The sequence below is a fragment of the Oryctolagus cuniculus genome, chromosome 12, assembly GCF_051225735.1.
Source record: "Oryctolagus cuniculus isolate XC-2025 breed Fujian yellow rabbit chromosome 12, ASM5122573v1, whole genome shotgun sequence".
NCBI lineage: Eukaryota > Metazoa > Chordata > Mammalia > Lagomorpha > Leporidae > Oryctolagus > Oryctolagus cuniculus.
Window position 1 is genome coordinate 67,406,503 of NC_142878.1, and position 25,054 is coordinate 67,431,556.

The 25,054-nt window shown below is 41.9% G+C and overlaps 1 protein-coding gene and 1 pseudogene across 2 annotated transcripts in view; one reads left to right on the top strand and one right to left on the bottom strand.

The window, feature by feature from the left end:
* Positions 1 to 25,054, top strand: part of GOLM2 (golgi membrane protein 2) — a 116,040-nt gene that overhangs the window by 16,084 nt on the left and 74,902 nt on the right. The gene's annotated exons all lie outside the window — the stretch shown is intronic.
* Positions 8,347 to 9,686, bottom strand: LOC103351117 (proliferation-associated protein 2G4 pseudogene; annotated as a pseudogene).

The following is a 25,054-nucleotide window of genomic DNA, read 5'->3' on the forward strand; positions in this document are numbered from 1 at the left end:
TTGGAGTTCCAGCTGCTGTACTTCTGATCTAGCTCCCTGCTAATGCACCTGGGAAAGCAGCAGAAGATGGCCCAAATACTTGGGCCCCTGTAGCTACATGGGAAACTCAGATGAAGCTCCTGGCTCCTGACTTTGGCCTGGCCCACCCCTGTCTATTGTGGCCAATTTGGTGAGTGAACCAGTGGATGGAAAATCTCACTCTCTGTGTCTCTGCTTTTCAAATAACTAAATTTAAAAGAATGAAATGTTACTAATTTTTGCATATTGATTAATCTTCTACACTAGAACTAATGAGTTCTAATGGAACAAGTTTTAAAGGAATTCAATTAGTTCAAATGGAATTCTAAGGACTCCATAAGAAAAGCTGCTAGTGTTCATTAGTAGTAGCTTTTGTATACATTCTTTACCATTTTTTGTGTACATAATCATTTCTGCAAATAAAACCTCAACAATGAAGTACTGCCCTATTCCAAATCCCAGAGATTCTCCAAATCACCCTCATAGAGAAATACTGGGTTATCAAGGCACAGAAATGGGGAGGGACTAGAATTAATAGGATTTTTGTAATACATTTGATATGTGGCATGAAGTCGGGGGTCAATTGCTTAATGCTGGTTTGTGCAGCCCCGTTGATGGTGGTGATATGACCTGAGATGGGAGGCTCTGAGAAGTCAGTTTGAGAACAGTTGAATTTGAAGAATGTATGAGTATCATGTAGCAAGTTGGAAATAAGAGTATACTTCTAGGTGCCAGTGCTGTGGCTCAGTAAGTTAATCCTCCACCTGTGGCACTGGCATCCCATATGGGCGCTGGTTTGAGTCCCAGCTGCTCCTCTTCCGATCCACCTCTCTGCTGGGGCCTGGGAAAGCAGTGGAACATGGCCCAACCACTTGGGCCCCTGCACTTAAATGAGAGAATGGAGGAAGCTCCTGACTCCTGGCTTCAGGTCGGATTGGCTCAGCTCCGGCTATTGTGGCCATTTGGGGAATGAAGCAGTGGATCTTTTTTTTTTTTTTTTTTCCATTGGTTCACCCCGCAAATGACTACTGCGGCCGGCGCACCGCACTGATCCGAAGGCAGGAGCCAAGTGCTTCTCCTGGTCTCTCATGCGGGTGCAGGGCCCAAGCACTTGGGCCATCCTCCACTGCATTCCCGGGCCACAGCAGAGAGCTGGACAGGAAGAGGAGCGACTGGGACAGAATCCGGCGCCCTGACCAGGACTAGAACCTGGTGTGCTGGTGCCGCAGGTGGAGGATTAGCCTAGTGAGCCGCAACGCTGGCCTCTGTCTCTCCTCTCACTGTCTGTAACTCTGCCTCTCAAATAAATAAATAACATCTTAAAAAAAAAAAAAAGAGTATACTTCTGGGAGAAAGAAGAAAGGACTAAGAACAACTTTTAATCTCTTGAAGTAGTTAGTCTTAACAATGACATAGGTTGCAGAGGAAGATGGGATATAAGACAGACCTGGGAGCAGGTAAAGGTATAGTAGTGGAGGAGCAGGCTTAAATGACTAAGGGGTATGGGGGTGGATGAGGGGAGCAGAATTCTGTGCTATCACATAGGCTGAGGGAAAAGAGTACTGAGGAAGAGTCTTTAGTGTTAATTTCCACTGAGGAGTCAAGCAAAACAAGTACTACTAATGAAGGATAGTGATGACTTTGGCAAGAGCAATTTCAGTAGAGTGAAAGCCAGTAGAGATCAAAGCCAGAATGAAAGGCTTGAGTGAATAAAAAGCAAGACATTAAAGACTGCATTGATTACAGTTCTTTCAGGAATATAGAGGAGACAGGGAGAAATGGGAAGTCATTTTCATAGGAAGAAAGGAAGAACTAATAAGTGCAGATACAGGTAGTTTTATAGATTTTATGGAGTTGTTTCTCTTTGATGTCTTCTGCTTTTTTTTTTTTTTTTTTTAAGAGATAGGATACATTGTCCCCTAAGAGTGTTGTGGAAGAGAGTGAGGTGGATGGGTGAGAACAATTAGGTTAAAAATAGACATTGTGGGGGCCAGTGTTGTGGCATAGCAGGTTAAGCCTCTGCTTTGCAATGCTGGCATCCCATATGGGTGCTAGTTTGAGAGCCGGATGCTCCTCTTCTGATCCAGCTCTCTGCTATGGCCTAGGAAAGCAGCAGAATTGGGTCTCTGCACCCACATGGAAGGCCCAAGTGAAGCTTGACCCAGCCTCAGCCATGCGGCCATCTGAGGAGTGAACCAGTGGATGGAAGATATCTCTCTGTGTCTCTCTCTCTCAACTCTCTTCTCACTCACTTTTCTTTGCTTCCTTTTTTGCATATTTGGCAATTTTTTTTTTTAAGATTTATGTATCTTTGAGAGGCAGAGTTACAGACAGAGGGAGAAAGAGAAAAAGGTCTTCCATTGGCTGGTTCACTCACCAAATGTCTGCAACAGCTTGAGCTGGTGTGATACAAAGCCAGGAGCCAGAAGCTTCTTCTAGGTCTCCCACGTGGGTATAGGGGCCCAAGCACGAGTGCCATCTTTCACTGTTTTCCCAGGCCATCAGCAGGGAGCTGGATCAGAAGTGGAGCAGCTGAGACTCAAACGGGTACCCATATGGGATGCCAGCTCCACAGGTGGAGGCATAACCTACTTCATCACAGTGCTGGTCCCAGCAAAAAAAAATTAGATTTATTTATTTATTTACCTGAGAGGTAGCGTTACAGACAGAGGGAGAGGCAAAGAGAAAGATCTTCAGCCTTCTGCTACCCTTCCCAAATTGCTGCAACGACTGAAGCTGAGTTGATCCAAAGCCAGGAGCTAGAAGCTTCTTCCAGGTCTCTCATGTGGGTACAGGGGCCCAATCATGAGGGCCATCTTCTACTGTTTTCCCAGGCCATCAGCAGGGAGTTGGATCAGAAGAGGAGCAGCCGGAACACAAACTGGTGCCCATATGGGATCCTGGTGCCGCAGGTGGAGGCTTAACCCACTATACCATGATGTCAGTCCTGGCAAATTCCTAATTATCTTTTTTTTTTTTTTTTAAAGATTTACTTCATTTATTTGAAAGAGTTACAGAGAGAGCTAGAGACATAGAGAGGGAGGTCTTCCATCTGCTGGTTTACTCCCTAAGTGGCTGCAACGGCCTGAGCTGAGCCAATCCGAAGCCAGGAGCCAGGAGCTTCTTCTGGGTCTCCCACGTGGGTGCAGGGGTCCAAGCACTTGGGCCATCTTTTAACTGCTTTCCCAGGCCATAGCAGAGAGCTGGATCAGGAGTGGAGCAGCCAGGACTCAAACTAATGCCCATATGGAATGCCGGCATTGCAGGCGACAGCTTTACCCACTACACCACAGCGCCGGCCCCCTAATTATATTTTAAGATTTTGTTCTAACAGTACCTCCTTTATAGCCTTCCCAGGACTCTTCTGTACTTACCTTGAATTTTATATATGCCTAAAGCACTTTACATATTACTATAATTATTTATTTATAATTGTCTCTTTATAACTTGATTTTGAACTAGGCATGGCTATGTCCTCCAATATTTGTAATTTCACAGTTCCTGGGATATATTACTTTGAATATTTAAGATTCTAGAGGCCAAAATCCATATCTGTTAATCTACATACATATTAAATATCTGGTTCATATCCAGTTAGTAAAATAGTTCCTCCAATGAACAAGGGTATGTGTTCCAAGACCCCAGTGGATTCCTGAATCCATGGAAAGTGCCAAATCCTAACTATACTGTTTTTTCCTATACATACATACCTATGATAACCAAGACAACTACTAACTGGCAGGTAGTGTTTACAGTGTCGTTTTCACTGGACGAAAGGATGATTCATGTCCCAGATGGGGTGGAATGAGATGGTACTAGATTTAATAATGCTACTCAGAATAACATTCAATTTAAAACTTATAAATTATTTATTTCTGGAATTTTCCATTTAATATTTTCAGACCATGGTTTATTGTGAGTAAATGAAACTACACAAAGTGAAATGTATAAGAGGAACTACTATAAATAATTTTTGAGTGAATGACTATATTTGCATATTTATGTTGACTCTTTTTTTTGTTTGTTTTTTGGTTGTATTTTATAAATCTCTTAACTGTCAACTTCTAATGTGGTAGGCAGGGAGAAATTGGTAGGTGTTGGTCAGTGGGTCCAAAGTTATAGTAAAATAAGAGAAGGGGCTTGTGTAGTAGGTTAAGCCTCTGCCTGTGGCACCAGCATCCCATTTGGATACTGGTTCAAGTCCCTGTTACTCCACTTCTCCATCCTCCAACTCTCTGCCGATGGCCTTGGAAAGCAATGGAAGATGGCCTAAATGCTTGGGCCCCTGCATCCACATGTGAGACCCGAAAGAAGCTCCTGGCTCCTGGCTTTGGATCGGCCCAGCTCCAGCCATTGTAGCCATTTGGGGAATGAACCAGCAGATAGAAGATCCCTCTCTGTCTCCACTTGGGGAGTAAAACAGTGGATGGGGCCGGCACCGCGGCTCACTAGGCTAATTCTCCACCTTGCAGTGCTGGCACACCGGGTTCTAGTCCCAGTTGGGGCGCCGGATTCTGTCCCAGTTGCCCCTCTTCCAGGCCAGCTCTCTGCTGTGGCCAGGGAGTGCAGTGGAGGATGGTCCAAGTACTTGGGCCCTGCACCCCATGGGAGACCAGGAGAAGCACCTGGCTCCTGCCATCGGATCAGCGCGGTGCGCTGGCTGCAGCGCGCCGGCCATGGCGGCATTGGAGGGTGAACCAACAGCAAAGGAAGACCTTTCTCTCTGTCTCTCTCTCTCACTGTCCACTCTGCCTGTCAAAAAAAAAAAAAAAAAAAAGTGGATGGAAGACCTCTCTGTCTCTGTCTCTACCTCTCTCTGTAACTCTTTCAAGTAAATAAAATAAATCATTTTTAAAAAAGTTTATTTTGGTGTAAAACATCTTGAAAATCATGGATAATTTTATTACAATGTGCATAATTTTGTAAAGATCCCTGATATGTGTGGATTTCAAATATTTTTGGCACCAAAACAAACTTATCTTTGAAAATTTTTGTTGTTTTAGACACAGAGAAGCAGAGTGAGCTCCCATCTGCTAGTTCACTCCTCAGATGCTCACAATGCCTGGGACTGGACAACATGAAGTTAGGAGCCAGAAACTCAATTCAGGTCTTCCATGTGGGTGGCAGGACCCCAATTACTTGAGTCATCACTGCTGCCTCCTGTGTCTGCATTCCCAGGAAGTTGGAATCTGAAACTGGAGCCAGGAATCAAACCCTAGTATTCTAATGGAGTAAGGGTATCTTTACTTGGTGGTAAGAAGTAGGGGAAATTGTGGCTAAAATAAAGCTATTTGGGACCAGACTATTAATTACTTTTATTTTGTGGTAAATATAAATATATACTTAAAATATATTTAAATAATAAAATTTATGATTTTGGCTGTTTTTAAGTGTACAATTCAGTGACGTTAAGTACATTTACAATGCTGTGAAACTATCACCACTATTTCCAGATCTTTTTCACCATCCTAAACAAAAACTCGGCTCATTAAGCGCTAACTCCCCAGTTCCCCTCCCCTCACCCCCTGTAAATTCTTTTCTGTTTTCTCTCTGGTCTAGATAACTTATAAGTAGAATCATACAATATTTTTCCTTTTGTGTACATCTTATTTCACTTAACATAATTTTCAAGGCTCATTGATGTAGCATATGTCAGAACTTTATTCATCCTTTTGGTAAATAATATTCCCTTACGTGCATATACATGCTTTGTATATCCATTCACCTGTTGTTGAACACTTGAGCTGTTTCCATCTTTTGGTTATTGTGAGTAATACTCCAATGAGCAATGGTTTACAAGTAATTACTTAAGTCCCCAGTTTCACTTCTTTCAGACGTTTGTCTAAAAGTGGAAGGAACTACTGGGTCATATTCTGTTTTAACTTTTTGAGGAGTCACTAAAATGTTTCTATAGTGGCTTCAACATTTTATATCCCATCAGTAATGCACAAGATTTCAGATTCTGCTCATATTTCCTAACATGATATTTTTCATTTTTTGTTTGTTTTGTTTTCTAATAATAACCATCTGGTATCTCATCTTGGTTTTCATTTGCATTTCTCTAATGACTAATAATGTTGAATATCTTCTCATGTACTTCTTGGCCATTTTTATCTTAGTTGAAAAAATGTTTATTCAAATCATTTGTTCGTTTTAAAATTGAGTTTTTGCTTACTGTTGAGCAGTAGAAATTCTTTATCTAGTCTAGATATTAAGCTGTTGTGAGATATGTGATCTTAAATAGTTTCTTGGGGTTGGCATTGTGGTGTAGTGGCTTAAGCTGCCGCCTGAGACACCGGCATCCCATATGAGAGCTGATTTGAGAGCTTGCACTTCCCATCCAGCTCCCTGCTAATGCACCTGGGAAAGCAGCGGAAGATGACTCAAAGGTTTGGGCCCCTGCACCCATGGGGGAGACCCAGAAGAAGCTCCTTGCTCTTGGCGTTAGCCCTGGCCATTGTGGCCATTTGGGGAGTGAACCAGCAGATGAAAGATATCTCTTTCTCTCCCTCTCTCTGTAACTCTGACTTTCAAGTGAATACGTAAAATTGTAAAAAAAAAAAAAAAAAAAAAAAAAGCAAGTCATAGTTATAAAATTTTTCTCCTATTTTGTGGGTTATCTTTTTATTCTTGTTTTTCCTTGTTAAAAACAAGGCTCACTTGGCTAATCCTCCACCTGCAGCGCCGGCACCCCAGGTTCTAGTCCCGGTTGGGGTGCCAATTCTGTCCCAGTTGCTTCTCTTCCAGTCCAGCTCTCTGCGGTGGCCCGGGAAGGCAGTGAAGGATGGCCCAGGTCCTTGGGTCTTGCACCCGCATGGAAGACCAGGAGGAAGCACCTGGCTCCTGGCTTCGGATCGGTGCAGTGTGCCAGCCGCAGCGGTCACTTGGGGGGTGAACCAATGGAAAAGGAAGACCTTTCTCTCTCTCTCTTTCTCTCGCTGTCTAACTCTGCCTGTCAAAATAAATAAATAAATAAATAAAAATATTTATTTGAGAAGCATAGAGATAGAGACACACAGATAGACACAGAGAGAGAGAGCTCCTTTCTGCTGGTTCACTCCCCAAAATGTCCACAAAGGCTGCAACTGAGATGAACCACAGCTAGAAGCTGGAAATGCAGTCTAGGTCTCTCACCTGGGTGGCAGGAATTCAATTACTTGAGCCATCACCACTGCCTTACAGAATCTATACCATCAAGAAGCTGGAATTGAGCTGGGGACAAGCATTGAACTTACTTCCTTTGTTGTAAGATATGGATGTCTTAACTGGCATCTTTTTTTTTTTTTTTCCTTTTAGAAAGATTTATTTATTTATTTGAAAGGCAGAGTTACAAAGAGAGAGGGAGAGACAGAGATCTTCCATCTACTGGTTCACTCCCCAAATGGCCATGTCTGGAGCAGGCCAAAACCAGGAGATAGAAATTCCATCTGGGTCTCCCATATGAGTGGCAGGGCAAGTATCTGAGCTGCCTTCCACTGCCTTCCTAGATACATTAGTGGGGAGCTGGATCAGAAGTAGAGCAGCCAGGATTAGAACCAGCACTCCAACATGGGATGCTGGCATTGCAAGCAGTGTCTTAATCCCCTGTGGCACAATGCTGGTCCCCGCTGCTTTTTTTCAAGGGAAGAAGGTCAGCATATTTCAGACAGGGAATAAAACCACAGTTGAAAGTCTGCTTAGGTGTGTATGTGTGTAAGATTGAAGGGAAAGACCCTACTGACTCCACTGAAAAGGACAAGGTTAAGATGGATTACTTACAGTCTTGTGCAAATGGAAAAGGCAAAAAAAAAGAAAAAAAATCCTGCAGAACAAAAATGACTAGAAAAGTTTACAAATGTACATCCATTTGATGAGAATCTTTTCATAAATGAGGGCTCCAGCTCCCTAAAATGGTAGGTGCCTGCCTAGACAGTCTGGATCAGTTGAGTCTGCCACATGTAAATAAAAACTATGAGAAATGTAGTTCCTCTAAATTTTGAAGCCACACAAAATACTTGGGGAGAATGGGAAAAGAGGAAAATGCTGACATTAGAATGGTCTAAAAATTTTCAGCTGAGGTTTTAGTGGTGGTGGCTGATTTAGCCTCCTCCCTGTTCTGTTGTAGGGTCACAGGCCTTTGACCAAGCAGAGAACAGTACAGAAAGCTAGAAAGAGGAGGCTTAAGGGTAGTGGATTTTTGACTCCTGATATTATTTTCCAATTTAAATAGTCTTTAGTGGCCAGGAAGCCTGGCCTCCCAAGATCAGAGTCAATCATAGATGGAGATTTTTGGAAAAGGGTGGGTGGGGACCACGGGAGATCCTGCTGTGCTGGTGACTGCAAGTGGCGAAGATGAACCAACCACCTGGGATGTAGTGGGAAGGACGTAAGGCAGGAGCAGCAAGCTGGGGATACCGGACCCACCTTATTCCCTAGCTTCATTGTCTTCAATTGTTTTCCCACTAGTGGTGTTCTCTGCAATCTTGGAGTCTTTTTTTTTTTCCCCCTAAGTTTTCCAACTTGCAGAACTCTGGAGAAGGGCCTTTAGCTCTGCATCTTGGACCTCTGTCTTGTAGAGATCAGGCTCAAAGACTCCTGGTTACCCACGTGGAACCACTGGGCATGAGCAGGAACTGGGCAACAGATTCACCTACTTTCTCATAGAGAACATTACATGGTTGTCACAGTTCTTGTTCGGCACATTCCACCACACTCATCCCAGCCTTCTTCTCATCTTCAAAAGCTCTTTCAAAGGCATCAAAACACTGTTCCACCTCCCTGAAGAAGCTTGTGAAGTTTTCAGTTTCAGGCCATATTGTTTAGACACGGGTCTCATTTGTACATAGTCGTTCACTGGCCTGCATCTATGGCCTTGCTCTCTCCTGTGCTGAGGAAAATACCCACAGCATATACTTCATGGACCTCAAATTCAGCTTTTTCATGGCCCTTCTACTGGTCTGTGGAGTGCTGGATGATGGTTTTATTCTCCACAGATGACATGCTGTGTCAATCAGTGTGAGAGCATACCATTTTTTGTGTGTAATTAAATGACTGGGCAACTTTGTTCCTGCCTTCTGTTACCTGTGTGTTCTGATTTCCAACTTTGACTAGGCGCAGGACAGCTTTAGCGCAAAGGAGAGCTGCCTTGATGACGTGCTTTTTGCCCTGTTACTTGAGTCCCCTGAGCTACAGCAACTGTAAAAGTCTGAGCAACATTAGCAGTGAGGCTGCCCACATGGACCTCAGTCAGTTTTTACCAAGTGGCCTTCCTTGAGAATGTAGTCCTGGTAGCTCTTCAAAAGGGAGAAGTGATGCACAGTTATTTACTGAAATGTTGGTAGGAAAGGCGGTACCTTTCATTTTCTTTTCTTTGTTGATCTTGCCTGTCTCTTCCATGATCATGGCATCACCTTTCTTACATAGACTGAATACTGATACACCTGAGCTGGATGCTTCCACTAAGGATTGAAGTACCTGGTTGGGATAGCACCTGCCTCCCCCACTAAGTTTTTACTTCGTCATGATTGGTCCCCGGGGATAGTTTGCTCCTGCTGCTCTTCCTCACCTGACATCTTTCTACACCACCACTGCAACCTTGCTTCCTTTAAGCCGGGAAGGGAGCTTCGCAGCCATGGCTGTGACCAGAACCCCTAACATCTGCAAGGAGGGTATGAACAAAAGTGGAAGCAAGCAAGGGACAATATTTTTTAATATTTATGAAGCTTAATTTTATCTACTTTTTGTTTAGTTTTTTGTACTTTTGTTGTCATATGTAGGAAACTGATCAAATCTTAAGGCTAAGATTTTCTGTTTTCTTCTAAGTTTTAGACTTTTTTGTTTTTAAGTATAGATCTTTGATCCATGTGAGTTAATTTTCTTCCTTGGTGCAGGGAAAGAGTCTTAATTTAATCATTTTTTGAAAAGATTTATTTTACTTATTCGAAAGATAGAGTTACAGAGAGAGGTAGAGACAAAGAGAGAGGTCTTCCATCCGCTGGTTCACTCCCCAGATGGCCTTAACGGCCGGAGCTGTGCTGATCCGAAGCCAGGAGCCAGGAGCTTCTTCCAGGTCTCCCACACAGGTGCAGGGGCCCAGGAACTTGGGCCATCTTCCACTGCTATCCCAGGCCATAGCAGAGATGGAGCGGAAAAGGAGCAGCTGGGACTAGAACTGGCACCCATATGGGATGCCGGCGCTTCAGGCCAAGGCTTTAATCCTCTGTGCCACAGCACCAGCCCCTAATTTAATCCTTTTGCACGTGGATATCCAGTTATCCTGGTACTGTTTGTTGAAGAGATTCTCTTTCCCCATCAGATAGACTTGGCATCCTTGTTAAAAAACAATTGACCATTATAGGTTTTGAGTCATTTTTGAGTTCTTTAGGCTCAGATTCTTGAAAACCTTAGATGCTGTATTAGGGAATTTTATTTAATCCTTCAGGTGATGAAAAATGTTATATTAAATCATTTTGAAAATGTGATCAGGTACATATGTAGATGGAGGATGATTGTAGAGAAATGAAATTGAAGTCAAAGTTAGGAAATAAACTACTGAAGAAATTTAGGCTATAACTACAGATCTAAATTTAAGATAATGGCAGCAAGAATAGAGAAGAATAGATTTGAAAGGCTAGTTAGTTTAATATCATAACTAAACTTTAAGGTAGATAGGGCTAGCATTTAAAAGCATTGGAAAACTAATGCTTTAAAAGCCTCTGTTCTCATGACTAGTACCTGATGTTGTTTTTAAAAGATTTATTTATTTGAAAGGCAAAGTGACAGAGAGGGAGAGAGAAAGAGAGAGATAGCTCTTCCATGACTAGTTTGCTCTCCAGATGCCTGCAACAACCAGGTCTGGGACAGGTCAAAACCAGGAACCAGGAACTCTATTGGTCTCCCAAATGGGTGGCAGAGGCCCCAAGCTCTTGAACCATCATCTGCTACTTTATCAGTGCATCAGCAGGGAGCTGGATTGAAAGTATCTGGGGGCCGGTGCCCTGGCTCACTAGGCTAATCCTCCGCCTGTGGCGCCGGCACCATGGGTTCTAGTCCCGGTTGGGGTGCCGGATTCTGTCCCGGTTGCTCCTCTTCCAATCCAGCTCTCTGCTGTGGCCTGGGAAGGCAGTGGAGGATGGCCCAGGTCCTTGGGCCCTGCACCCGCATGGGAGACCAGGAGGAGGCACCTGGCTCCTGGCTTTAGATTGGCACAGCACGCTGGCTACAATGCGCCGGCTGTAGTGGCCACTTGGGGGGTGAACCAACGGAAGGAAGACCTTTCTCTCTGTCTCTCTCTCTCTCACTGTCTAACTCTGCCTGTCAAAAAAAAAAAAAAAAAAAAAAAAAAAAAGGCTTCAGTCTGCAAAGTGACATTAAATAGGGCAAGTATGGTTACCTACAAGTCAAACATCTCAAAGCATAGTGCCTTTAAAAAAAAAAAAAAGAAAGTATCTGGGACTCAAACCAATTTAACCCATTGTGCTATAACACCAACTCCTAAATCCTGAGTCTTTTGATTTTATTCCCCAAATGATCACAACTGCTGGGGTTGGCCAGGCTGAAGTCAGGAGCCAGGAACTAAATCTGTGTCTCCCACATTGGAGGCAGGGAGTCAGATACTTGAACCGTCATCTGCTGCCTCCAGGGTGTACATTAAAAGGAAGCTGGATCTGAAGCAAAGCTGAGACTTGAACCCAGGGATTCCAGCATGGGACACAGGTGTCCCAAGTGGTGGCTTAATCATTGTGCCAAATGCACACCCTAGGACAGGTCAGATTTAATATTTTATGAATGATTTAGAAAATTTTCAGTGTAACAACAGCAAAAACAAAAAAATACTTGAACTAATAAGTTCAATAAAGTTGCAAAGGATATAAACCAAAATACAAAAATCAATTATATTTCTATTTACAAACAATAGGCTATTGGAAGAAGAAATTGAGAAAATAATCCTATTCACAGAAACAGAAAAAAGAATATAACACTTAGGAGTAAAAATAACCATAGTGGTGAAGGACTTTTACACTGGAAATTATAAAAATTCATGAAGACAATTAAAAGAAACACAGATAACTGGAAAGCTATCCCATGTTCATCAATTGGATGAATTAATATTGTTTAAATGCCTATACTATCTGTTGTGATTTACAGTTCGGTTCAGTCCCTATCAGATTCCCAATGGCATTCTTTATAGAGATTTTTTTTAAAGATATCTTTCTTTATTTGAGAGGCAGAGTTACAGAGAGAGAAACAGAAAGGTCTTCCATCCACTGGTTCACTCCCCCAAATGGCCGCAGTGACCTTGGCTGAACCCTACCGAAGCTTCTTCCAGGAGCTTCTTCCTGGTCTCCCACGTGGGTGCAGGGGCCCAAGGACTTGGGTCATCTTTGGGAGCTGGATGGAAGTGGAGCTTCCAGAACTTGACCTGGCACCCATATGGGATACCGGCACCGCAGATAAAAGCTTAACCTACTATGCCACAGTACCCACCCTAAAATTTATATGAAATCACAGAAGGACCCTGTAAAGCAAAAGCCGTATTGTAAAAGAACAAAAAAGATGGAGGCTTCACCTTCCCTAATTTCAAAACTTATTACAAAGCTACAATAATCAAAACAGTATGGTATTGTCACAAAAACAGATACACAGACCAACAGAGAGTATCTGATGAGCTCATACATCTGTACTCACCTGATCTTTGATAAGGGTGCCATAAATGCCATAAAATGAGGAGAGGATAGTTTCTTCAAAAAGTGGTGTTGGGAAAAATGGATATTTACAAGTAGAGGAGTGAAATTTGACTCTTATCTCATGCCTATACAAGTCAACTCAAATAGATTAAAGATATAAGACCTGAAACTACAAAACTACTGGAACAAAATATGGCTAAAAACCTTCATGAAGGTTTTTATCTGGGTAATGATTCTTTTTTGATATGTTGCCAAAAACACAGGCAGCAAACCCAGAAATAGACAAATGGGATTGCACAAACTGAAAAGCTTATGCACAGTAAAGAAAACAACAGAGTGGGAGAAAATGTTTGCAAACCATGTATCTGATAAAGGGTTTAAGATAATATCTAAAATATACAATTCAATAGCAAAAAAAAAAAAAAGCTTTAAAAAAATGGACAAAGGACCTGAAAGACCCAAATACACATTTTCCCAAAGAAGTCATATAAATGATCAACAGATGTATGCAAAAATGCTCAACATCACTAATTATTAGGGAAATGAAAATGAAAATCCACAATGAGATGTGGTAGTGGTTAAAGCTGCCACCTACAGTGCTGGCATCCCAAATGGGTGCAGGTTTGAGTCCCAGCTTCTCCACTTCCAATTCTTGGCTATGGCCTGGGAAAGCAGCAGAAGATGACCCTTAGTCCTTGGGCCCCTTCAAGCGCATGGGAGACCTGGAAAAAGTTCAAGACTCCTGGTTTTGGATCAATACAGCTTGGCCATTGTGGCCATTTGAGGAGTGAACCAGCAGATGGAAGACCTTTCTCTCTGTCTCTGCCTCTGCTTCTTTGTAACTCTGCCTTTCAAATAAATAAATAAATCTAAAAAAAAAAAAAAAGAATGGTTATTGTGAACAAGATTAAAGTGTAACACATGTTGGTGAGGATGTGGAAAGAGGTTAGCTTTGTACATGGTTGGTGGAAATGTACATTGGTATACCCACTGTTGAAAATAGTATAGAGGTTCATCACAAAGTTAAAATAATAGCTACTTTATGATCCAGCAATCCCATGTCTCTGTATATAGCCAAAGGATGATTTGGAGGCAGGGGAAATGGAGAAATGTTGTTTAGGAGACTCGAGTGCTCAGTTATGCAAGAACAGTAAGTTCTATAGATATAATTTACAACATTGCTAATAGGGTAGATCTTAAATGCTGGCACACGTTTTATGCACTTAATAAGCAGGCCAGTGTTGTAAATGCTTTATCTCAGGTGTAATCCTTTAATTAAACACTGTGAATCAGATAATGTTTTCATGTCATAAATAAGGAAACTGACACACAGAGATATTAAGTGATAGGGCTATGACTGGCATTTGTAGCTCAACAGGTTAAGCTCCCTGTGATGCAGTCATCACATATGAGCTCTGGTTCAAGTCCCAGCTTCTCCGCTTTTGATCCGGTTCCCTGCTAATGTACCTGGAAAAGCGCTGGAAGGTGATCTGAATACTTTGGCCCTGCAGACCTGAATGGCTTCAGCCTGACCCAGCCTGGGTTGTTGAGGTCATCCACAGTGGATGGAAGGTCTCTCTCTCTGTCTCTCCCTGTCACTCTGTATTTCAAATAAATAAATGAATATTTTTTTCAAGAAGTAATATGGCGAAGGCAATAGTGCTATCAAGTGGTGGATTCAGAATTTGGCTCTAAGTATTCCAGCCAGGATGAATGATTAAAAAACTTTATAGTGATTCTTTGTGATTCTTCTTAACAGGCTAAAATGAAATGCTTTGTTTTCCTAGGCTTAGCACATAATTGGTACTCACTAAATGCATTATAAATGAGTGAGCACCACAATAAAATAAAAATTTACAGTAAGGTAAGTGAGTGAATGAGAAAATTTTATGCTATTTATTAGTCAAGACCAAAGACCTTGTATATTCTGTTTTAAAAATGTAAGGGGTTAGAGGTAGCATTTTGCTTAAGCCACCACTCAGGGAATAGTGTGCCATATTAGAGAGCCAGTTCAAGTCAGGGCTGCTGTGCTGTAGATCCAGGTCCCTGCTGATGTCAATGAGAAGTCAGTGGATGATGGCCCAAGTGCTTGGGCCCCTGCCATCCATGCGGGAGACCTGGGTGGAATTCCAGGCTCCTGGTTTCAGCTTGACCTCACCCCAGTTGTTACAGCCCTATAGGGAGTGAATCAGTAGATGGAAGATCTCTCTCTCTCTCTCTATCCCTCATTGTCTGCCTCTTTCTTTTTTCTTAAGATTTATTTATTTATTTGAAAGTCAGAGTTACACAGAGAGAGGAGAGGCAGAGAGAGAGAGAGAGAGAGGTCTTCCATCCACTGGTTCACTCTCCATTTGGCTGCAATTGCTGGAGCTGCACTGATCCAAAGCCAGGAGCTTCAAATAAATAGATTTTTTTTTAAATGTAGCCACATATAGTTTATACTAAAACTTCAGGGGAGTAATACTTCTTTAACAGATCAAATAGAAGTTGCAGGTGTGTTTGGGATACTGACTGCATAATATGTGTGAAATGTAAGAATAAGCGAGTGGGAGACATTTGTCATTTACAAAATTTAGTATATACACAGTGATCAATAGACACAGACTGTAGTCTGTGACTGGAAGAATATCCACAGTCTGCTTTAGCTGTGTGACCTAGACCTTTAGGTCTATAATCTATTTCCACAGTGAAATGGAGAAAACAACTGTGTCTACCTCAGAGGACAATTGTGAGGATTAAATGAGGTAATACTTGTAAAGAACTTAACAGAGGGGCTGGCGCTGTGGCACAGTAGGTTAATCCTCTGCCTGCAGCGCCAGCATCCCATATGGGTGCTGGTTCTAGTCCCGGATGCTCCTCTTCTGATCCAGCTCTCTGCTATGGCCCAAGTCCTTGGGCCCTTGCACCCACGTGGGAGACCCAGAAGAAGCTCCTGGCTCCTAGCTTCAGGTTGGCTCAGCTCGAGCCATTGTGGCCATACGGAGAGTGAACCAGTGGGTGGAAGACCTTTCTCTCTGTCTTTCCCTCTCACTGTCTGTAACTCTACCTCTCAAATAGTCTTAAAAAAAAAAAAAAAAAAGTCAAAAAACTTAGCATGGGATCTGGCACAAAATAAGTATTTAATACCCATTAGTTACTATTATAGTATTCCATTTTGATCTAGCTGGTATAGATGTCAGCCAAAGACATACTGAAAATCAATAGTCACTAAACCTGGCTGCTTCTCAGAATCTCTTGAGTTTTTTTTTTTTTTTTTGAAAATTGTTATTCAATTTTATTTTTTTTTTAACTTTTATTTAATGAATATAAATTTCCAAAGTACGATTTATGGATTACAATGGCTTCCCCCACATACCGTCCCTCCCACCCACTACCCTCCCCTTTCCCACTCCCTCTCCCCTTCCATTCACATCAAGATTCATTTTCGATTATCTTAATATACAGAAGATCAGCTTAGTATACATTAAGTAAGGATTTCAACAGTTTGCTCCCACACAGAAACTTAAAGTGAAAAATAATAGATGATTTTTTTTTAAATAATGATAAAATCAGATCAGACCTATTGTCATGTTTAATCCCAGTGAGCGTCAAGTTGGGAATTGATAATTTTTTCTTCTTCTTCTTTTTTTTTTTTTTTTTTTTTTTTTACAGAGGATCAGTTTAGTATACATTAAGTAAAGATTTCAACAGTTTGCACCCCCATAGAAACACAAAGTGAAATATACTGTTTGAATACTCATTATAGCATTAAGTCTCAATGTACAGCACATTAAGGACAGAGATCCTACATGAGGAGTAAGTGCACAGTGACTCCTGTTGTTGACTTTACCAATTGACACTCCTGTCTATGGCATCAGTAGTCTCCCTATGCTCCAGTCATGAGTTTCCAAGGCTATGGAAGCCCTCTGAGTTCTCCGATTCTTATCTTGTTTAGACAAGGTCATAGTCAAAGTGGAGTTTCTCTCCTCCCTTCAGAGAAAGGTACCTCCTTCTTTGAAGACCTGTTCTTTCCACTGGGATCTCACTCGCAGAGATCTTTTGCCAGAGTGTCTTGGCTTTCCATGCCTGAAATACTCTCATGGGCTTTTCAGCCATATCCGAATGCCTTTAGGGCTGATTCTGAGGCCAGAGTGCTGTTTAGGACATCTGCCATTCTATGAGTCTGCTGAGTATCTCACTTCCCATGTTGGATCACTCTCCCCTTTATTTATTCCATCGGTTAGTGTTAGCAGGTACTATACTTGTTTATGTGCTCCCTTTGACTCAGTCCTTTCATTATGATCAATTGTGAACTGAAATTGATCACTTGGAATAGTGAGATGGCATTGGTACATGCCACCTTGATGGGATTGAATTGGAATCCCCTGGTATGTTTCTAACTCTACCATTTGGGGCAAGTCAGCTTGAGCATGTCCCAAATTATACATCTCTTCCCTCTCTTATTCCCACTCTTATGTTTAACAGGGATCACATTTCAGTTAATTTTTAACACTTAAGAATAACTGTGTATTAATTACAGAATTAAACCAGTCATATTAAGTAGAACAGACAAAAAAAACTACTAAGAGGGATAATGTATTAAGTTGTTCATTAACAGTCAGGGCTATGCTGATCAAGTCACCATTTCCCATAGTGTCCATTTCACTTCAGGAGGTTTCCTTTTTGGTGTTCAGTCAGTTGTCACCGATCAGGGAGAACATATGGTATTTGTCCCTTTGGGACTGGCTTATTTCTCAGAATCTCTTGAGTTTTTTAAAATAAAATTCCTAGGCTGTCCCCAGAGTACTGAGTCAAACTAGAAAGTAGGGATGGAAGGATATATATATATATATATATATGCACATATACATATACATATATATATATATATGGAGACTTCAGAAAGTTTGTGGGAAATTGGAAAAAAAGATCATGTGAAATTCTCATGAAGTTTTTGAAGTCTCTTCGTGATTTTTAAAACTCTTGAGGTGATTCTGGCCATCAGCCAGGTTTGGCAGTTATGTTCAGCAGATAGAATTGTCTCTAGAAGCCATCTGAGGAAGAGATAGAGTCAGGAAGAATATTTCTGGTGTGGAAAAAAAAAGGAGACAGAAATGTCATTTGTAAAACACCAGTTGTATATAACCTTTGGAATAAATGGTCATATTTGTGCTGATTGACCAAGAATGGCCATATTAAAAGGGAAGCAGGTACAGCTGAACCATTTCAGGGTCTCCGGATGAAAAGAGAAGCAGAGCAAGTGGGCTGGTAACAGCTGCCAAGATTAATTCAGAAGCCATGTGGAATGGGGGAGGCATTAGAAGAACTTCAGAAAGAGCTGATAGAAAAATAAAGATTAATTTTTAGGTATTAGGGGAAGTATATAGAGGAAAATAGATAAAGTAGCTAGGTATAAGCGAGAAGTTCTGCATGAAAAATCAGAATAAAATTTTTGCTGAGAAAAAGATAACCTGTACCTCAGAAGAAAAAAGTTCTCAGGAAGGATATTAAGCATATTTTAAGAGATTAACATGAAAATAGCCGGAAAGAGCAAGGATAATTAGCTCATTATAGTTGGACTCCAAATTCCCGATAGACAAGTATTACAGAAATGGAGCGAGAAAATAAAGCCTATAGCAATAAAAGTGATAACAAAGGGAAATGAATGAGGAAGTTCAAAATTAAAGAGTAATTAAAATTATGTAAATATAGATAAAGTGTAACTCAGGGTAGGAGACTATAGGACAAAGGATATGGAGCATAAAAGTCTAGGGAGAAGTTCAGCAAACATACATTCAGCATTTATGAGTGTATGAGTATGCCAGACACAGGGGCGAATGATGAACACACTTCCTGTTCTCATGGAATTCCCATTTCTGATGAACCTTGGGAATAGAAGAGAAACAAAGTGCATTCCTATTGAAAGTAGAACTGCATGTAATTAAAAAGTATTTTTGTTTTAGAAAAGACTGAATATGAGACCCTTCCTCTTAGATTCTGGAGTCAGGCAAGGCATCTTAAGCACTGTAGGCATTTGAAGGATATATTCAAGTCTGAATTGGGTGGAATCTATCTGACCATAGATGTAACTTAGGAAAGAATAGGCTGCATTTGTGAATGTATTTGTCTGTTTATCCATTCATCTGTGCTTCTATCTGTGCCTAACTTTCATCACCAAATAAGCTTGAAAGAGGAAATAATTATTGGGTATCTTTCTTGAAATTTGCAATAGAAGTATCTTGGGGCCGGTGCCGCAGCTCACTAGGCTAATCTTCCGCCTGCGGCGCCAGCACCCCGGGTTCTAGTCCTGGTTGGGGCGTTGGAGTCTGTCCCAGTTGCTCCTCTTCCAGTCCAGCTCTCTGCGGTGGCCCGGGAAGGCAGTGGAGGATGGCCCAAGTCCTTGGGCCCTGCACCCGCATGGGAGACCAGGAGGAAGTACCTGTCTCCTGGCTTCGGATCGGCGCAGTGTGCCAGCCGTAGTGGCCCCTTGGGGGGTGAACCAATGGAAAAAGGAAAACCTTTCTCTCCGTCTCTCTCTCTCTCTCTCACTGTCTAACTCTGCCTGTCAAATAAATAAATAAATATAAGTATCTTGGGAAAGGTCTGAAAGTAGCCAAAAAGTGACGTATGAACCCAGACAGTGAGCATTCTCTTATAAAATAAGGATTAAATAATACTACTTAGGATTTATCTGCTATTACTTGTCTGAAAAAAGATGAAAGTATTTCTGTAGCATTGCCAGTTGAACAGGGTTTATGTAGCAAAGTGAATATAATCTCTTTTTCCAATCATATAGTAGTAAGAACTCAAATTAATTTCATAATACCTGGGAAGTTTTGACAGTCATTGGAAGATAAGAAAATTCCTATTATGATAAGAGGAAATTAAAGCTATGAGGATCTGTGTGTGTGTGTGTGTCTGTCTGCTTTTCTCTGTGTAGCTCTGCCTTTCAAATTAATAAATAAATCTTAAACTATGAGGAAAAATAATTAGAAAGGAAGCTAACCCTCCTGTTAATGCTGATGGGATGCTGAAATACTGGAAGATGTGAAGGCTTTCTTAGGAGGGATAAAGAGAGACCTGTCTGTATGCAGAATTGATTAATAAAAAACATGAAAGGGAAAAAAAGTTGAAGAAATTAGGACAAATATTAAGAAGAATAAAACTGAAAGAAATCTTTTATAAATACAACCAAGATGTTAGAAAACATAGGAGTTTAAAGCCAAAATTAAGTTATTGCTTCACAGTTTTTAAATTTTACAAGAATACAAGAGAGTGTAATGGTAGGTGATAGCACATTCATATTTCTTTAAAAAGGCAATATTGGGTGTCGGAGGTATTATTTATCAAATCATTTCAGGAACTAGATAAGAGCTTTGAAGAAATGTCTGATGGTTATAATATTTAGTATCACAAAGAGGATTGAATAGTTTAGCAGCAGGTATTCAGGCTCTAAAAGTGAGCAAAATAATAAAATTACTGAAGAAGGAAGAGAACTTCTGGATTCAATGGCCTAGTAGCTGGGTTTTGTAAGATCAGTGACTAAATCCTTGGCACCTTTGTTCAAAGGCATAGTGCAGGAAGGTAAAGTGACTAGCACAATGAAACTAGTGTACAAGAACTGGGAGCTGGTGCCTGCCGATAGTCCTAAACCCTGGATGTAAGCTTTTTGTTAGAATCCTGTTGGAAATATTGACAGGAATAATAGAGAATGTGAGATGCCAAGGGAACAGTACGTGAGATGTGAGAAATTCATTGCACATGGCAAAGGGATGGGGTGGGAAATAAGTTTATTATGCTTAGATTAAGAAAAGGCTTTTATTTAGACACACTATGATTTTTCTCTTTTTTAAAAAATTACTTTCATTTTTACTTGAAAGGCAGAGAGATCTTATGTCTGGTGGATATATGAGGATATAAAAGAGAGAATCTAGGGAAGCTGAGGCCATTCATAAGGTGGTATTCAAGAATAGCATACCTCTACCAATGTCAGAAGCAGATTTAAAACAAAAGAGTACAGAGAAGCTAATATAACATCATGAAAACTGACTTAAAAAATATAGAATTGGGGCGGGCACTGTGGTATAGTGGGTTAATCTACCACCTGCGACGCTGGGATCCCACACAGGCACCGGTTTGAGTCTTGGCTGCTCTACTTCTGATCCAGCTCCCTGTAATGTACCTGGAAAAGCAGCAGAAAAATACAGCCCAAATTCTTGGGCCCCTGCCACCTACGTAGAGACCCAGAAGAAGCTCATGATTCCTGGCTTCCATCTGGCCCAGCGCCAGCCATTGTGACTATTTGGGGGGTGAACCTGTGGATGGAAGAACTCTCTCTCTCTGTTTCTCCCTCTCTCTGTGTAACTCTGCCTTTCAAATAAAATAAACAAATCTTCAAAAAGAGAAACAGAATAAAGTGAACTTTTTGAAAACAAGTCTATAGGATGATTACATTCTTTGGATGGGCAACAAGTACACAAAGAAATCAAGTCATGACAATAAATGGGAAAGGATATAAACGTAAGCTCACTAGAAGTTATTAGAGGGGCCGGCGCTGTGGCACAGCGGGTTAACACCTTGGCCTGAAGTGCCGGCATCCCATGTGGGCGCTGGTTTGAGACCCAGTGGCTCCACTTCCAATCCAGCTCTCTGGTGTGGCCTGGGAGAGCGGTGGAGGATGGCCCAAGTCCTTGGGCCCTCTGCAGTTCATGTGGGAGACCTGGAAGAAGCTCCTGGCTTCAGTCTGGCCCAGCTCTGGCCATTATGGCCATTTGTGGAGTGAATTAGTGGATAGAAGATCTCTTTCTCTCTCTCTATCCTTTAAATAAACCTTTTTTATTTTTATTTTTTTTATTTTTGGACAGGCAGAATGGACAGTGAGAGAGAGAGACAGAGAGAAAGGTCTTCTTTTTGCCGTTGGTTCACCCTCCAATGGCCGCCATGGCCGGCGCGCTGCGGCCAGTGCACCGCGCTGATCCAAAGGCAGGAGCCAGGTGCTTTTCCTGGTCTCCCATGGGGTGGAGGGCCCAAGCACTTGGGCCATCCTCCACTGCACTCCCTGGCCACAGCAGAGAGCTGGCCTGGAAGAGGGGCAACCAGGACAGAATCCGGCGCCCCGACCAAGACTAGAACCCGGTGTGCCGGCGCTGCTAGGCGGAGGATTAATCTATTGAGCCGTGGCGCCGGCCTAAATAAACCTTTTTTAAAAAGCCACTTCTGTTTCCCTTTCCCCTCCTGCCCTGGCAACCACTAATCTACTTTTCCATCTCTATGGCTTTGCCTATTCTGTATATTTCATAGAAATGGAATAAAATAGTCTGTGTCCTTTCATGACTGGCTTCTTTCACTTGGCATATATACTTTGATGTCGTATTATGTACTAGTATTTCATTCTTTTCTTATGACTGAATATTAGCCTCATATATTTCTTTTTTAATTAAAATTTATTTTATTTATTTGAAAGAATTACAAAGGTAGAGACAGAGAGAGAGACAGACAGAGAGACAGAGAGAGAGTCTTCCAGCCACTGGTTTACCTCAAATGGCCGCAACAGCTGTAACTGAGCCGAACCAAAGCCAGGAGCCAGGAGTTTCTTCCAGGTCTCCCACGTGGGTGCAGGGGCCCAAGGGCTTGGGACCATCTTCCATTGCTTTCCCAGGCACATTAGCAGGGAGCTGGATTGGAAGTGGAGTAGCCAGGACTCAAACCAGCGCCAATATGAGATGCCGGTACTTTAACCCGCTGCACCACAGTACCACCCCCAACAAATATTCTTTTATTATGCTGGCATAAGGCCCAGGTGGAATTTCTTATCCAAAATCCTGAGCCTGGAATGAAGAAGAGTTTTTACTTATATATGGTTTTAGCCTTTTGTCTCCCTTATATGGTTTCATGTATACATTTGATTGGATATTCTAATGTTACATAGTGGCCACAGGATTGACACTGCCATGGGATTGTACTTAACTGGAGATTTTTTTTTTTAAGATTTATTTTATTTATTTGAAAGAGTTACAGAGAGAGGTAGAGACAGAGAGAGAGGTCTTCCATCCGCTGGTTCACTCCCTAGATGGCTGCAACGGCCAGAGCTGTGCCGATCTGAAGCCAGGAGCCAGGAGCTTCTTCCTGGCTTTACCTGCTGCACCACAGCACTGGTCCCGAGATGGATGTATTTATTCATTTATTTATTTATTTATTTTTATAAGCAGATAGTAAGTACAGTTGAAGCATTCATAGTCGAGCAGATAACAACTACATTTCATTCCCAAGACAGATGACTCCATTTTTCTCTTTCTGACCTTGAGAAGGCTTCTAGCACAGCTTTAGTCAAGTCAGAAAGTGTAGGGGTCGGTGCTGTGGTGCAGTGGGTAAAGCCCCCACCTGCAGTGCTGGCAAACCTTATGGGCGCCGGTTCAAGTCCCAGCTGCTCCACTTCTGATCCATCTTTCTGCTATGGCTTAGGAAAGCAGTAGAGGATGGCCCAGGTCCTTGGACGCCTACACCCATGTGGGAGACCCAGAAGAAGCTTCTGGCTCCTGGCTTCAGATTGGCTCAGCCCCAGTCGTTGCAGCCATTTGGAAAATGTACTACCTATGGAAGACTGACTCTCCTTCTTTCTCTCTCTTTGCCTCTCTGTAACTCTGCCTTTCAAATAAATAAATAAACATAAAAAAAAAAGAAACAGGTTTAATTAAAAGACAAAGGCCTCTGCTACAACCCGCTGCACCACCGTGTAAGCCCCAGCCTTATATAATTCTTCAAAGCCCTGAGACTCTGGAGGGAGTAAAAGGAGGACCCTTAGATTCCTACTGATGCTTAACTAGAGGAGTTCTGCTTTCATCTGTTATTTGTTTATGGATAAAATTTCATTTTAAATTTGGATGGCTCTGCTTCCCAAATTGAAGAATAAACTCTTCCTGGGTCTGAAGGGTCTTTCATGGTCCTTTTTCCCCATTCTTTTTCTCTTTTTTTCTTACTGTTCTTTTTCTCTGTGCTTTTGTGGGGTCTTCATATTATACCTCATGTGTCTTGATTCTGTACTATTTCTGGAGTCATCACACATTTCTGAAATGTCCTTTAAACCTGTTTAAAGTTTTACTCATCTTGAATATCTAATCCCTCCCAGGAGGCTTACCTTGATCTCTGAATTCCTATCATAAGGAAAGGGAGTGCAAATCAGAAAGGAGACAGGATATGAACTCATAGCCAACCAAATTTATTCTAAGAAAATGAATAAATTCACAGAGTTGACCAACTGCCAAGGTGCACACAGACTGAACCCATGGCAGAGGTTCCAGACCCCAGAGGCTGGGCATTTTATATCTTAGGTGGGCTAGGGGTTTGGAGGAGGCCAGAGCAGTAGACAGAGGTGAGGTTCTCCATATAGGTTCCTCAAGTTTGGAGAAAAATGCAGGACGTGGGCTGGGGAACAATATAGGGTGTGAGACTGAACTGGTCTCTTGAAAGAAAGCAGGGATAAGTGGTAAAATGGCATTTTATCTACTTTTAGGCAAGAACCTATAATGACAGAGGCTTATGTCCTTGTTCATCAATCCTAACTATGAATACAGATAAGGTGATGGGGGCGCCAGTTTCTTTCTGGCTACTATCTTGAAGAGAATAGAGCAGAAACAAGTCAGGCCTCCCAGATTATTCTCAGTAACTTAGTATCAAGTGGAAATTTAGCAAAAAATTTTAGCTGTCAAAAAACACTCATGAAAACATTTACCAAAATGTCCAATGCCTTCTATACATTTTAAGAGTACATGTAGTTGGAAATATTTCCTGAATATCTAACACAAGTGTAAGCCAGTACTGCTTCAGATACTACCTTGCCTGCTGATTCCTTGACACTGCTTTCTTGTTTTCATAATGGCTTTAGACTTTACTATACATACAACCTACACTATATTGGCACAGGAATGTGGGGGAAGGGCGAAGGGTGTGCCTTTAAGGGATAGCATCAGGGGTACCGGTGCCCTGGCTCACTTAGTTAATCCTCTGCCTGTGGTGCCAGCATCCCATATGAGTGCCGAGTTCTGGTCCTGGTTGCTCCTCTTCCAGTCCAGCTCTCTGCTGTGGCCCAGGAAGGCAGTGGAGGATGGCCCAGGTGCTTGGGCCCCTGCACCTGCATGGGAGACCAGGAGGAAACACCTGTCTCCTGGCTTAGGATCAGCGCAGTGCCTGGCCATAGCAGCCATTTTGGGGGTGAACCAACGGAAGGAAGCCCTTTCTCTCTGTCTCTCTCTCTCACTGTCTAACTCTATCTGTCAAAAAAAAAAAAAAAAAAAAAAGGGATAGCATCAGAGAGATCTTTGTGATGCTGAAATAGTTCTCTATCTGGATTGTGATAGGGTTTATACAATTCCATACATTTAGGGGCTGGCCTGAAG